Here is a 16,043-nt window from a genome sequence, read left to right as displayed (position 1 = left end):
TATCCCACCCCTCCAGGCGGTCACAGAGCACCGAGCTGATATCCCTGTGCTATGCGGCTGCTTCCCACTAGCTGTCTACCTTACGTTTGGTAGTGTATAGATGTCCATGCCAAGAACTGTGATTCTATGAAGGAACATGCAGCGAACACATGCACCAACTCTGGGGCACAGTTCCCGCATTCAAATATTCTGTCTCACTGTCAGATCATTCTTTCTCTCTTTTTATTTTTTTTGGTTCAGAAAAAATACGAGCAGCATGAGCATTGTAACTCTTCCCTCTTTTCATTTGCTTCAGGAATGGGAGAAACAGCATCGATTCCATCATTCCTCCAGCCTGTGCCCATGGTAGATATCACAAGTCAATAATAAGGCTCTCAGAGTAATAATTCTCATAATAATATTGATAATAATAATAACAACAACACAGTCTCAGGATCTGTCTAAACAGAGCATTCCAGGTGCCCACCCCAATCAGGAAGAGTCAGTACGTGAGCTGAAACCTCCCTGCTAGCCCAGACTTTGTTGGTGTCTGACTCCAAGAAAGCCAAGCTAAAAGGACCACCACCGTCACTGCCCAAACCATCCTTCGTGGCCTCCTGGACCCATAGGACAAGGCACTGGCCCATAATTCCAACAGGAGATGAGGGCTGGCCTTAACTTGGGAGGTAAGTGTTTTAAACTTGCCTGTTAACTGCCTGGGCCCTGGAGAAAGAGGCCTACGATGTAGGGGAAATACGGCCATTTCTTGTACCTTGCAATCTATTCGAGGTCCAGGGACAGTTACCATATATGACTTTGAACTCTAGATTTATATCTTCAGACTGTCCCCATCTGTTTATTCTCTACAGTTACCAAGAAAGAGACTCAGGAAAAACTGTAGAGGACTTTGAACTCGTTCGAAGGGGAAGCATAAAACGGGGCCGAGACAAACTGAATTCCAAATCCTAAGGCAGCTTGGGAAAGATCGGTCTCTATGGGCGAGAAGTGTAGAGAGAAGGAAGAAGGAGCCTTGGAAGGATCTGGGAAGGGGGCACAGTAAATGAAACAAGACAAAAAAGATGAAAATAAGGTGCTGAAGGGGGTTTGATTCATGGTTTTTAACCTTTTTGGCTGCACCATGAAGCACGTGGGATCTTAGTTCCCTGACCAGGGATCGAACCCGTACCCCTGCAGTGGGAGTGCGACGTTCTAAACACTGGACCGTCAGGGAAGTCCCTCAACTTTTTGAATAAGGCGAACTACATTTTCAAAAGAAATCGAGGAACTTCCACAGTGGGTAAGACTCCGTGCTTCCAGTGCAGGGGGCCGGGGTGCGATCCCTGATCGGGGAACTAGATCCCACATGCATGCCGCAACTAAGAATTCGCGTGCCACAACGAAGATCCCGCGTGCTGCAACTAAGGAGCCAGCGCAGCCAAAATAAATAAATACATACATACATACATATTTTAAAAAAAAGAAAAAAGAAGAAGAAGAAGAAGAAAAGAAATCCAACGCAGACACAGAATCCCAGGATGTAAATGGGTCAAAGGAGCTGCTCTGGCTGAATGTGGCTCTGGTTGAATGTGGCTCTGGTTGAACGTGGTTCCCTTCTGGTTCTGCTCCTTCACCCCCGGACTCAGAGCCATGTGGTCATTCCCGGGGGTCAGCAGGATGTCGACTCCAGAGGTGCCATGCCCAGAGCTCTCCACCTGCTTTGCTCCCCGCTTCTGTCCAGCGTCTAGAATCACATCTGGCACACGGAAGCCCCTCTGTGAGCACTTGTGGAATAAACGGATACACCGCAACTATGCTTTCTGTCAACACAGTTCACAAAGCACTTTCACAAGAGCTTTCTGGGCTAAACATCAACTCTCACCCCACTTCTGTGCACTGTCTCAGCCGGGCCAGTCCCTCTGGAGCTGGGGGTACACCCAGCAGGTGTATCTCTCCGTCTGGAGGGGCTCCAGATCCAGGGAATTTGAGGCTTCATCTGAGAAGCCTCATTCCTGCCCTGACTCGGTCACTGAGCCGTGACCCAGCCTAGAGACCCTGTGATTGCTCACCTCCGCCCCCTCTCCTCTGCGTGGACCATTATCACAAACACTCTGGAGAAGCCTTGGGGAGCAGAGTTCCAGCAGGAAGCGGACACTGTCCTGCGGAGCCCAGGGAGACAAGGCCGTGCCACTCGTGGGAGTGAAGGGCCTCCGCCCCCTCAGGCCCCCTCCCTAGCATCTCCCCCGCATCTTCTGGAAAATGATGCGGGTGTTCACTCCAGTTCCTCCAGGACCTGCTCCTTGTGCCTGGCACAGGCCTGCCAAGTTGGGGACATGAGAACAGGCCAGGTTCCCTACGGGGAGCCCAGGGGGGTGGAGCCAGACCTGGCTGGGCCTCCAGGTCATCCTGCCCTGGCCCCAGGGTTTAATAAACTCCAAGAGAGGTTTTCAAAGACCACTTGATCTTCCCCATCAGGCAGCCCCTGTCTCCCTTTCAGAGCCGCGGGACTGGAAAGAAAAAACCACTCAATGAACAAGGGGGCCAGAGAAAGCCGAGCCACGGGGCACCTTCTATGAATTTCTGATGAGCACATGGTCTGACTCCTGGGTCCCGGCCCAGTGCAGTCAGGGATGTTAGTTTAAGTCATTTCGCACGGTTCACTGACTCTCTGAGAGCCGCTTGTCTCCAGCCTGGCCCTCTCTAACAAGCTCTTTTTACTTGGGGCTTCTCTGAGCGGAGACCTCAAACAATAGTAGCTTTCAAGGGGCTCGGCCCTCCTCTGGCAGCTTCCCTCTCCCACCCTGGCCCACTCTCCATCCTTCTCTCTGGCCTGCCCACCTGAACGTCCCACCCAGTCCAGGGCCTGACACAAAGTAGGGATTCAGGGAAAATTTGCCCCTCCCTCCCTTCTTTCTCTGCATCCTTCCTCTTTCCCTCCCTCCCTCCCTTCCTTCCATCCTTCCTCCACCTCCTTCTCCACTGTCCTCGCCCTTCCTCCCCGTGAGCGGGCACAGACTAAGTAGCCATGCTCTCAAGATTGGGCCACCTGGTCACTGCACTACTTTGTGGCTGGCGCCCCCTGGGGTTGTGTGGCAGAGAGGCCCCGGCCAAGAGCATCTGGGCCCGTTGGGCTCCTCAGCCCTCTTGAAACTTTGAGCAATTTCCTCCTTGCTTTGCTCGGAGCCCTGGGGGCATTGGGGGCACTGGGGCTGCAGGCCTGCTGGGGGCTGGTCCAGGCAGGTCCCTCTGGGCCCCACAGCGGGTGGGAGTGTCTCCCCCGTTCCAGCTGCTTTTCATCCACCGTCCCCTCTGTCACTGAGGCCGTGCGGGGCCAGCCGGCCTCCCCACCCGCGGTCTCCTCGCTGGGTAATGGGTCTTCAGAAGAGACTCCTGGGGAACGAAAGACGCACTCCACAGCGGACGACAGTCATCTACGTGTTTAGACTAAACCTCCGGCCAAAACAAACAAAGTTCTTATCAAGACCAGTCCATATTTTGGCTTAATGAGAACGCTTGGATCCTTTGATGCTGACCTTTGACCGGGGGAGCTCTGGAAGCCTTTGGGCATTTGCTCTGGGAGAGGCTCTGCCCCACACCTAAGGCACCTGCCAGCACTTAAATGTCTCCTCCCCAGGGCCTGGGTACCGGCTTCGGGGCCCAGGGTCGCTCCGCTTTCAAGAGTCCCAAGCAGGTGAGGTGGGCTGTGCGTGTCCCGCCCAACCTCCCTCCGGTACCATCCCCGCCTCTCCCTGCGTCGCACCCGTCACGTCTCCACTCCCCACGTTAATAACCCAGCTTCTTCAGGAAGTGAGGTTTCAGCAGCAGGTGTGTGGCAAACTGAAGGCGCCATGGACCGGGGACGCGGGCCCCAGATCCCAGCTCTGCCTCAGCCGCTGTCCGGCTCTGTGGCTGTGACTAGGCTCCCGTTCTCCACCTCCTTACAGGGGTGGGCCGGACAAATGTTTCCTAGAGTTGAATCCCCAGATGTCCAGGATCAAGATGGCTCTGGATGACCCAGAGTTAAATAAGCAGGCTTCAAATCCCCACCCAGATCCACAGAAGCAGGCCTTCCAAGGGTGGGACCCAGCCCGCGTTTTCACACAAGCTCCGGGTGTGTCCTGGGCCCCCTAAGGGTGGAGAACCACCGCCCTGGTCTGTTCCGAACTATAGCCTCCACCGAGAATCCACCTACGTGCTCAGTCTGAACTTTCTTGAGCTCCACTTGGGGCGGATTTTCCAAGAAGTGAACGACCTTTGCACAGGCTCCTTACAAGGCCCTGGGAGGGGCCCTGGTAACTCTGTATTCCTACTTGTGAATTCTTTTACTTAAAGAGAACCTAACCACCACATAAGAAAAGCTCAAACCCTGAAAAACCTGGCCTGGCCCCTGGTTGAGCTAGTTAATCGGTGAGTTTTTATAGGGCCTTAAGCCTAGGTCACACGCCCCCTCTGATGATGGACTGTCTCCGGTTTCTCTTACATCCCTCTTCCCTCATACAGTCCAATATTCTTTGCCCAGTGAAAGCTATAACATCACCTCTAACAATCACAATGGTAATCCCAGAGGCCAAATTCCAATGACCCGTCGTGGCCAGAGGTAGAAATGACTCCAGAAAGAGAGAAGTGTGTCTCAGGCTGGCTGGTGCCTCCACACCCAGACTCTATTTTTTAAGAGTTTCATTCCCACGTGTTGGAACAGAAGGGGCCGGGTGGAGAAAGGCAGACCCAGTTTTTAAGCTAATCAGCCATTCTTCACATCAGACCAGACTTGGGTTCAAATCTTTACTTGGTCTTTATCAACGGAATGATGCCGGAGCCTGAGAGTTCTCTGCCACAAGGAGGTGATAGCCCTGCATTCCAGGGCTATGGGGAGGGTGGCAGGGACTGAAAGTAAAGGCCTTTCGTAGTCCATAAGTACTAACCAGTTGTAAGATTTTGCCAATCAGGACATATTTAGGCAGAGAGGCCTTGAAACCATCTGTGGTCAAAGAGTTTGGGATACTTAATGTCATTGATGGTGCCCAAATCCTTCCAGGGCAGCTGCGTTGCAGAAGGGACCAAGGCCCCCTGCTGGCTAAGCTCCCAGGGGTAAGAGCTTACCCAGCACCATGCCTCACTGTTGGCACGAAACAGACGTCCTGTCCTGCACTGCTTGCTTCCCCTTGGTCTGGGCCTTGGAGCTGGGCAGGGAAGCAGGGGTGGGGGGGGGCAGGATGTGGGTGGAGAGCCTCTCCTCCCCCTCTACCCCCTGCAGCCCTTGGTAAATCAGGGGAAGAAAGAGGAAGAGGAGGAGGAAGCCACATCTGGTTTGATGAGGTTCCCAGCAGAGAGCAGGGCCCTAGGATGCCAGAGAAGAGGGCCCAGAGCTGCGGAGGAAGGGAAGCAGGGGGCGCTGGCGTGGGCCCCGGCCAATCTGGGAGAAGAGAGCGAAAGTGGTTTGTACTGGGGCAAAGCAAATAAACAGAGTGGTTGAGATAATAATAATAAAGAGAAGAGTCATTGAAGTGAAGAACGGAGGTTGTGTCACACCCAAGACAAACAGAAAATAAACGGCCAGTGGATTCACTCTACAGATGTTTGGCACCGAGGCAGGACAGGCTTAAGATGCGTGGAAGATGCCGCAGCCGACCGGGGCTCCACCAGCAGCAGCTGGAGAGCAGGTGGAGAGGAGCCCCAGCCAAAGGCCTTCGTGGCTGGAGGGGCGCCAACCCCAGAGGCCATTTCACCCTCCTCCAGCCTCAGACAAGCCCGCCCCTTGCTGATCCCAACACGGCATCTGCACATACCGAGTGGGAGAAGTAGAAGAAGGAGCCGTCCTTCCTGGGCCAGGCTGGGTCCCTGGGCAAGGCGGCCTCCTACCTCCCAGCACAGTTCCCTCCCTGCAAGAGGGACCTAGAATCCCCAGTATTCAGATGGAATGAATTCTTCAAGTGGCCTCAAGGAAGCACAGACTGCCTTTCTACTGGCTGGGCGCCAGCTAGCCGCATGCTCATGTCAGTGACTTTAGGGACCGTGTTTTCCCTTCCTGGCATCTCAGGCTTCTGAGCTAACCTTTGACCTGGACTAGCATGGGGGCTGGGAGCTCAAGTGTGTAGAGCATTCACTCCATCATTTACTCAACAGTCTACTTTGTGTGCCTGGCACTCCCAGAAGCACTTCAGGGGTTACAAAGATGGACGAGATGCTATCCTTCCCCTAAAGGGATTTACAATCCAGGGATAAAGAAAGTTAATGTTTTTTGAGTGTCCATTACCATAATAAGTACTCCGCTAGGTGCCGTCAAGCGGTCTACCTTATTTATTCGTTACTCTGTCTGGTAGATATTATTCCGTCATTATCCTCACAGAGGACCACAGAGATTCGGTGCTTTTTCTACGGTCACAAAGCCAGGAAGGGGATCATCTGGTGCTCAGACCCAGATTCATCTGGTCCTAAAGCCCAGTGCTCTTTCCCTGACACCATAAACAGTCACAAGGTGAAGCAGAATCCAACAACTGTCAAATAAAATCGCATGCTCTCAAAGATACAAGAAAGAGGTCTCCTATCTCACAACCACCCCTGCTCCCTGCCCCCTTAATTGGAACCAAACTTCATCTTTCTGTTCTGTGCACCAGCAGGGAGGAGTCAACACATCCCATACCCAGCCAAGGCCAAGTGCCTGCAGGTGTCTGAGGAATGCTAATGGCCCTGAATTGGGGGAGGGTCTACACAGGGCTGTTCTCTGACATTTGCTTCCCATTAAGCCCTCTCCCCCTTCCTCTCCAGGTTTTTCTGTTCCTCTGAAGCCCCTGGCACTGCTAACAAGGCACAGATGCAGCAGAGCGAGCCCCTGCTGTCCACTTCGGAGCAGGGGCTTTCTTTGCCCTGAAGGACCCCAAGTAGACAGAAGGAAGGTTAGATAGTCCAATTTCAACTCAGCCCCAAAAGGAGGGGGAGGCCTCAGAGGGCAAGATGGTTATGATTGGTCTCAGAAAGGACTCTTCCCAGGGCTGTGGAATCATGGTGGATCTCAGGGACAGAGCAGGGGTCCCGAACAGGAAGATCAAAGACCAGGCTTGCAGGGGAGGGTCCCCTGAAACTTTCAGTTAACAGACAGGTATCCAGAGTCTAGGTAACTTAATTCAAAACAAGTTGTGTTAAAACCGGTTCAGAAACTAGTCCGACAGTCTGGAGTCTCCTATTTTCCTACTACTTCTTAGATTTCCTCCACAGCTTCTCTGCATCTTAAAATTCTACTTCGGCTTAAGCCTCAGTGATCCATGAACTCTCCCAGACATTCATGGGCAAAATTATACTCTGATTGTGTTTCTTTGAATCCAGTGTCACCATATCTGACATATCTGAATGTGGATTTACTTATGTATGTCCTCCTCAGAACTCCCCAAATTTCTTTAACCTGAGGATGAATGTCTTCCATCAATTCTGGAAAATTAAATATTGCCATTCCCACATTCTCTCTGCTCTTCTCCTTCTGCATCTCCTTGTAGGGTAGTTTGGACTCTCTTAGTCTACTCTCCATGCCTCTTAGATTCTCTTTTATATTTTCTCTCTCCTTATCTTTCTGTGCTGCATTTGGGGTAATTTCCTCTGGTCTATCTTTCAGTTCACTTAATCTCTGTTCAGCTTTGTCTAACCTGCTGTTTGACCCATCCATTGAGCTTTTATTTCAATGACTATTTTTTTCATTTCTAGAAAGTTCTATTTGGTTCTCTTTACAAATTTCCCTGTTCTCTTTCAAAATATTCTACTCTTCCTTTATGGTTTGTATTGCTTTTTCACCTTTTTAATCATTTTAAACATAGTTATTTTAAGGTCTCTTTCAGATTGCTATATTATTTTATGTTATTAATGCTAAACTAGTTTGCTGTGTTTGCTGACTTTCCCTCATGGCATATTGTTTCCTCATGTAGTTTGCAATTTTTTTATTGTTAGTGCAACTTCAAAGGGGATTATATTTTGCTGTGAGAATGCTGTTGCTCTGGGGCACATTCCTCCAGAGTAGTCTTGTCCTTCCTCCTCTTGATACCCCATGAGTTTTACTGGTCTGGAATCTATTCTTACATTAATTTCTCAGCTTGGGAATTCCAACAGTGGAAATTCAGACACTATAGTCACATATGGTTTGGGCCTGGAGCTTCTTTTTCTCACTGGAGACTTTTTTCTATTCAGAGCCCCAGTAAGCCCAAGCGTAATTGTCACTACCCTCAGGCCCTGAGTGATATATTTCTAGTCCAGATTTCTCTGAGGATGCATCCCTCACAGGGTCTCAGCTTTTTCAGACGTCTCTATTTTACCTGTCTGCCTCTTATGAACTAGAGATCCTGTCACCTGCCCCCTTGTTGATTTCAAAACCATAGTCTCTAACACCTAGGACTGCATCTAATCTGGTATCCCCCATGGCACCATTATCGTGGCTCAGCTTGTAGAACTTACCATTCAGACTTTAAGCTCTATGTTTACCTCCTAGGAACTTTTTTTTTTGCGCTTTGCGTTCCAAGTCATGAGTTTTTGCAAACAGACCGAGTACTTCTTGAAAAGCCTGCCTACTTCATCTTTGTCGCTCCTGTAGTGCCTAGCACAGTGCTCCGTCACAGCCTCCTTCCTTAACCATCCAAACAGACAAAACCCTTAGGCACCCACACATGACCCTGACCCCTTCGTCTGTGCAGAACCCCATAAGCCGGGGACATGCAGGGTGATCCAGGGAGGAGGGACGCAGAAGTAAGCACTGGCACTGGCGCAGGACACTTCATTGCTCTTTTCCAAGCTATGGGTCCTTTCCTAGGAGGTCGTGCAGGTAGAGATTTGGACCAAAAGTTAACCCTCATTCTAGTCTGATCTCGGGCACTTATGAGCTGGGAGAACGTGGAAAAGTCACTTCACCTTTCTGGGGTGTCAGATTCTGCATCCGTAAAACAGAGGCAGAGGATCTGGGTGATCTCCAAGATCCATTTCAGGTCCGACAGCCTTTGAAGCTGCAGGGTAAGAACATAAACTGGAGAAAACAGTCAGGCTCTCACTCGAGTGTCCCCCAGATATTCCCCACCCCAAATCACCCATGAGAGTTTCTGTCTCCCTGTGGCCTCTCTTTCCTCCGATACCTAGGCCTCTCCTTCCACCCCCAGCGCCCCCCGCACCCACCAGCCTCCTTTCACCATACCTTGCCGTTCCTCCAAGTCCACTGCCTGGGAGGCCTTGGTCCCACGTCTGTGTCTTAGGAAATGGGGCATGGAGGCTTGGCTGGCAGTCAGTATCCCTCCCAGGGGTGGGGATGAGCCGCATGGGGGATCAGAGGAGAAAGCAGATGACACGGTGACCTGGCACCTGGATGCGCAGAAACCCCATCTGCCTCCAACTTTAGGGGTGTCCTGAGCCTTGGGCTGGGGACCCTGCATCTTAATGAGCCTCTTGAGCCAGTTTAGAAACAATGAATCAAATCCAGCTGGAAGCTGCCCTCCGACCCAGCTAATGACTTGTTTATTGTCAGAGCAGCAGTGCGTCATTTAAGGGAATTTCAAAGTGTCACTAATTGGCAGAGGGCCAGCAAATAGCAGCATATAAATCTGAAGGCACTTCCGCTGGTGCTGAGGATTGCGGAGCAGATACAGAAGAGGCAGGAGGAAGAAGGGTACTGCCAGGGCAGGGCTGTGGGCGCAGGGTGTAGCATCTCACCAGCTGCTGCTGCTTCTGCCCTGGGTCTCCGCTACCCGGGGGAGGGCGGAGTGTTTGTTCTGTTACTGGGGAAACGAAAGAATAAAGCCCTAGGATGGTCCTTGTGCTCTTAGTGACATTATACTGCATGTCCCCAACCCCAAGATGCCTGGCTTCCTACTGTGCTATGGGAGAAGATGTCTTCTTTCTGGGGTAAGAGCTGAAGCTCTCATTTGAGGCAGGATTGATGGACTCTGTAAGGCCCTGTATCCATTTCATAGAAATGTGCTGCTCACAGAAGACCCTTGGCAAGACCCTTACTCCAGTGGGCCTCTTAGGGATGGAGCTGGGAGGACCAGGAAGGAATGACAGTTAGGATAAACGGAGCCTCTTCTCACTCGGCGTAACCCACGAGCTCCTCCTAGGAGCAGGACCAGATGATGCGCCAGAGATGGGAGATCCGTGAAGGACATGGATGTTCCTTCCACGCCCACCCAGCTCCTCCCACACACATCCCTCAACCGTCTGCAGATTTAAGCCAGTGGGTGATGTGGAGAAGAGGCAAGCAAGAGGGAAGGAGAAAGGAGGAAGGGTATAAAGTGGGAAATGAAAGATGGGTCAGAGCGGAAGACATGAGGTCGGCGTGTCAGAGTGGCATCACCCGGCTCACAGCAGACGCTCCTCAAGGCCTCCAACAGGCCCCCTCATGCAGGCCTCCAAGCACTGGCCCTGATGCCGTCAGCAGGCGGGCAGAGTCAGGAAGCTTTGCCCTGAGGCCCTGCTGGGGAGCAGTCGGGGAGGGGAGCCGAGGGCTGATTCCTTGGGCTAACTACTCCGTGTCTGGTGGCGATGGGCCCTAAAGTTAGGCCCAGCCTAATGCCAGCTAAGTTTATGACCTGTGACACCAAGGAGCCATGTGGGAAATGGAAAGAAGGCAAAATCTGCACACAGTAGAGTTGACAGGAAGTCAGAGGACCGGCACTGCCCAGATGTATCAGGCATCCATCAGGGCCAGTGGCACAGCGGAGACTCCTAGCACAACCCAGCTGATTTCTCACAGGTGGTTCCACTATTGCAATCCCCATTTTACAGGTGGAAAACTGAGGTTCAAAGAGACAGGACATATCAGGGCCTGTCTAGGAGGTCCTGAGGGCTAAGAGCTATGCACTCACTCACTCATGCCTTCACAAGCATTGATGGAGAACTTATCATGTTCTGGGCCCTGAGCCAGGAACTCTAGAACTAGTCTGAGCCATGGTCTCTGTCCTTGGGGGACTTCAAAACTAACAGTGGGGGCCTAGCATCCAAATGACTAAAGATAATGTAAAACAGGCTGGAGGAAAAACTAGAATAGAGAAACGAGCAAAAAAATACATGAAGGGATGGAGAGGTGAACTCTGATTCAGTAGGAAGAGAGAAGACTTCACAGAGGGGTGGAATTTGAGCTAAACCTTGAAGAAAAGACTTTTAACGAATGAGGAAGGCCTGCAGGGGAGAGGGCTCCCAAGGAGATCTCCAGAGGCCATGGCTGCAACTTCCTGCCCCACTCCCCACAGAGCAGAGCTCGCCGCATGGATATCGAGTGTCTGCATCCAGGTCACAGAGGAGCCACTGGGACAAGGCACTTAGACGAAAGATAACCTGCCAAGGAAATTACTCCAAATAGGCCTACACCAACTCCCTGGGGCCACGGACCCTCTACCCCTCGGTCTCCACATCACTTTCTCCTCTGAAGAACCACTCACAATTGGCCCTTTGCCCAACCAGACAGCCGAACACCTTAAGGTTCAAGAATTGAGAAAGCTTAGGGGTTTCCCCACTCTTGAGCCTATATCCAGACAAAACTATAATTCAACAAGATACATGCACCCCTATGTTCATTAGCAGCACTATTCACGATAGCCAAGACATGGAAGCAACCTCAGTGTCCGTCAACAGATGAATAGATAAAGGAGATGTGGTACCTATACACAGTGGAATACTACTCAGCCATAAAAAAGAATGAAACGATGCCATTTGCAGCAACATGGATGCAACTAGAGATTACCATACTAAGTGAAGTAAGTCAGACAGCGACAGACAAATGCCATATGATATCACTTACATGTGGAATCTAAAATATGGCACAAATGAATCTATCTAAGAAACAGAAACAGAATTAGGGACATAGAGATCAACCTTGTTTGTTGCCAAGGGGGAGGAGGATGTGAGAGGGTTGGAATGGGAGTTTAGGATTAGCAGATGTAAACTATTACATATAGGATGGATAAACAACAAGGTCCTACTGTATAGCACAGGGAACTATATTCAGTATCCTGTGATAAACCATAATGGAAAAGAATATGAAAAAGAATGTATATATACATATATATATATTAAACTGAGTCACTTTGCTGTACAGCAAAAATTAACACAACATTGTAATTCAACTATACTTCGATAAAAAAATTTTAAATTTTAAAAATATTTATTTTGGCTACACTGGATCTTAGTTGCGGCATGTGGACTCTTAGTTGCGGCATGTGGACTCTTAGTTGCAGCATGCATGCGGGATCTTGTTCCCCAACCAGGGATCAAACCCGGGCCCCCTGCATTGGGAGCACAGAGTCTTACCCACTGGACCACCAGGGAAGTCCCTCAATAAAACGTAAATTAAAAAGAAAGAAAGAAAGCTTAGGGATTGCTATCCCAGTGTGTGTCTCCTTTTATGTGTTTCTAATTTTTAAATTTTACACATTTTTTAAAAGGCAGTTTTGTATGATGTAAACACAGAACAAAGAGTCAAAAAGACCTGTGATGGAGCATACTCCTCCTACCCCTGCCTGTGGCCACTGCATTCCCCTTCCTGTTCCCAATATTCCCAGGGCCTTGTGGATCCTTTCAGACACTTTCTTACCTGCATATCTTCTTTAGAAAAAGAAACACATTTCCCCGCTGAAACAAACTTTCTGGGCCATTTTGGAATTCCCCTGCATGGAGGCAAGAGGGAAATGTACACAATCCCGTGTCCTGGCTCAAGTAGAAGAGGAAAATCCTCCCTCAGACTTTACATATAATACGGATGAACATCGAGTGTCCTCAGGATGATAACAACTAATATTGTGTGTGTTACGGGCATTCTCTCTTGTCATGCTCCATATTACTTTCATAACCCCCATTTTCCAGACATAGAAACTGAGGCTCAGAGAGGTTCAGAAATGTTCCCTGTCACCCAGCAGCTGCAGGATTTGCACTCAGGCCTGTCTGATTGCACCTCTTCGACTCTTAACCACCACACAACTGTTTCTAGAAAGAGGAAGTGGAAAGCACTTTGGATTTTGCAGACTGAAGTCCGGGGGTTGGGTGTACAGAGAGTACAAAGAAGAGCCTGAAATCCAGTCTCCACTCAGATGTCCAGGGAGAAATCCACCTGCAAAGAGCACCCCAAATTTCCTCGTGAGATTTCTCTGGCCCAGCTCAGGTTTTGCACTGAATTTTAGGAAGGGAGAGAGCTGTGTGCAGGAGCAGAATGTGTGCACACAGGAAAGTACCTTCTGGGCGTCCTGAGTTTACAGTGGGCAAACACCACGAGGAAAGGAATTCTTAACAAAGAGCAGGGGATGGCTTTTAGGGAGAAGGTATTGGAGACCCATCATCCTGCATCTGATCCAACAGCAGCTGTTTCCTTTGGGCCCCGAGAAGACCTAGGCAGTCCTCCCACACCCGTAGCCACTTTGCACTAATGACCACAGGGTAGAAACAGCCCTGGTCACTCTGAGGACACAAGGCAGTGCTTCCAGGGCCTCTGAGGGGCCTCCGTGCAGACAGGCTTCCAGGAGAAGCTCGGGCCATCACGCCAGACAGAAATGATTGTGCTAATAAGGAGAGAGGTGGCCTGCAAGAGCCCCACCTTGGCCCTAAGCCTCCAGTTAATGAGACTTCACAGGGAGAAAGAGCCTCTAGGGTGAGGGGGTGGGGCCCAAGGGGCCACAGAACAGCTGGAGGCCAGCGATGGCTGAGGCTGTTTATTAGGGGACAAAGAAAGGACTTTGCTCCCTGCACGAGGTCAGAATCAAGGTATCCTGGGGAAATGGCAGGGGAATTTATAAAGTGAGGAGGCAGCCGGTTTGACAGCTCTCGGCTGGCCCTGCCCCAGCCCTGTTGCCTCAACCCTGCACCATCCTGGAGAACATTCACCTCGACGAAGCAACATTCTCACCAGCAGGCTGGGCAAATTCCTCGGATTTCAGGCCCCTGGAAGGGCTTCTGGGAGATGATGTCCACACAATGGTGAGGGTGCAGAACAGGTTGGAAAGGGAGAAGGCAGTGACAGACACTTCTGGGTTCCCACAAAGGTTCACCCACTTCCCAAGTCCCTCTAACTCAGACACACAGATTTCCCCCAGGGCTGGATGCTCCCCTGACATACGGCACAGCCTCTGACCTCTGAGGACAGGCAACTGGGTCCCAGTTTTGTGACCATGAGGCAGAAATAGACAGGACTGCCCTCCACATTCCCACCCTGCAATTCTCAGGCATATAAGGAGGAAGGGTTGTGGAGCTTGTACAGGAGAGGGTGGACCCTCAGGGACTGAGCAGGAGGGAATTTGACACTGCACTTGGGGCACTGGAGAAACAGGTGGGAGGAGAGACATGATTTACAGCCAAGAATGTCAGTTTAGACACCTCCGTTATCTAAGTGATCAGGTTTCCATGGAAACCAAAGTCCTTTTTTTTAATGAAAAGGGGCTCTGTGTGTGTGTGTGTGTGTGTGTGTGTGCGCGTGTGTGTTTGGGGTAGGGCAGACGATACTGACAAGAAAGGCAATACCTGTTTGGCCTGTGTACTGCATTTGGACCCAATCCCTCCCCAACACGGGCACCCTGATACCCACACAAAATACAGTCACACTAGCTCCTTAGGAAGCCTAGCAGTACAACTCAAGGTGGTCCTCTCTAGCCAGAGTGTCATTTAGTCCGCTGCCCACACGGGACTTGTCCTTTCTCCCCTCAGACACCCACCTCCCATCACCAGCCCTCGGAACAGCCCCTGTCCCCCATCCCGTGGACATTTCAGTCACCAGAGCCCCCTCTGCCCTCAGCCTGACCTTGCTCTGCAGAGCCTGGGCCCCAACCCCCAGCAGGGCGGCTAGAGCTGCTGCCAGGGCCCATCCATCAGGCCCAGCACAACCCTCCCTCCCGCCAGCCCCATCACACCCCGCCTGTGAATGTCAGAGCTGCCATCAGAGGGCCCACCAGGAGGGACTCCCAGGGCCTGTCCGATGCCAGTCCCCTGCAGCCCCTGGGGGATGACTCCTCCCCTCCCAACCTCCTCTTTCGGAGGCTGACGCCCGCCCCCCCCCAACCTGGTGACCTGCTGGGACCTACGGAGACCAAAGCTCCCAGTCAAAGATAAAAAATGCCTGGCTGTTGACTAAAACACAATAAAGGGCCAATTTGCGTGTTATTTACATAAACAGTTAATGCCAGAACGGACGGAATGCCCCCTCCGCACTGCCGCCTTCCTCAGCGCCCCATCCCTGCAGAGCGGACTCCAGCCTGCACCAAAACTCCTCACGCCTCCGCCCCGCCCTCACGGTAGGGGTCTGCTCAGGGTATCCCCGTGGATGGCAGGGGTCCATAGTGCCTGTACCCCTCCTCTGGCACGTTTCAGTGCTCAACCCCTGAGGAAAGCCCTATCCCACCTTGCGGGTCTCTACCCCCAACATCCCTGCCCCTACAGACCTGCTCTGTTTGTGCAGGAGCTCAGGGGACGTAATGAGTGGCTGATGTTCCTGCAGCTGGGCTGTGTTTGGGCTCCGGCGGGGGTGAGGGGAGGGCAGCAGGGCAGGTCCAGAGAGTGAAGGAGGGCGAGGGGGGCAGCAGAATGCTTGGGGCCTGGCAGTCACAGCTCACACAGGATTCTTCTGCCCACGGTGTTCTTTGCCCCAAGCCTGTGGGCCCCGAGTCAGAGGCGTCCAGGGCTAAGGAGACTGAGTCTATACACAGACAGCTGCATTTTCCTACCACTGTTTACTGCAAGGGGGGCCAGGCTCGGCGCCTCCCAGCTCCACTTGGCCTCAGTCGTGGGTTTGAAGTTCGCTCAGCTGGTCTGGGAGAGCAAGGACAGCACAGCCCATGAATGGGAGCATCCCCAGGGTCACAGGGCCAACTCCTAGGTCTGTTGTTACTCCATCTCCTCCTGTTTCTCCATCTTTCTGGACCTCGGGTTTCCTCCACCTTTCATCCCTCTCCCTGATAAACACACTGATAGAAGGACAAAGAGTTTAAGAATGAGGCAGATGCAGTCAGATCATTGGTCAGGCAAAGGAGCCACAGTGACACGCTCCAGGTCCGAGTGTGTTGTCACCTCCATTCGAGGTCAGGTCAACATACAGGGGCTGCACATCCTGCCCCTTCCACACCCCACGGTCACCA

This window comes from Monodon monoceros, unplaced genomic scaffold (genome assembly GCF_005190385.1).
Source record: "Monodon monoceros isolate NGI ecotype Baffin Bay Population unplaced genomic scaffold, NGI_Narwhal_1 Super_Scaffold_7, whole genome shotgun sequence".
NCBI classification, from domain to species: Eukaryota; Metazoa; Chordata; class Mammalia; order Artiodactyla; family Monodontidae; genus Monodon; species Monodon monoceros.
The sequence above is the reverse complement of the archived record's forward strand: the minus strand, read 5'-3'. Positions refer to the sequence as shown.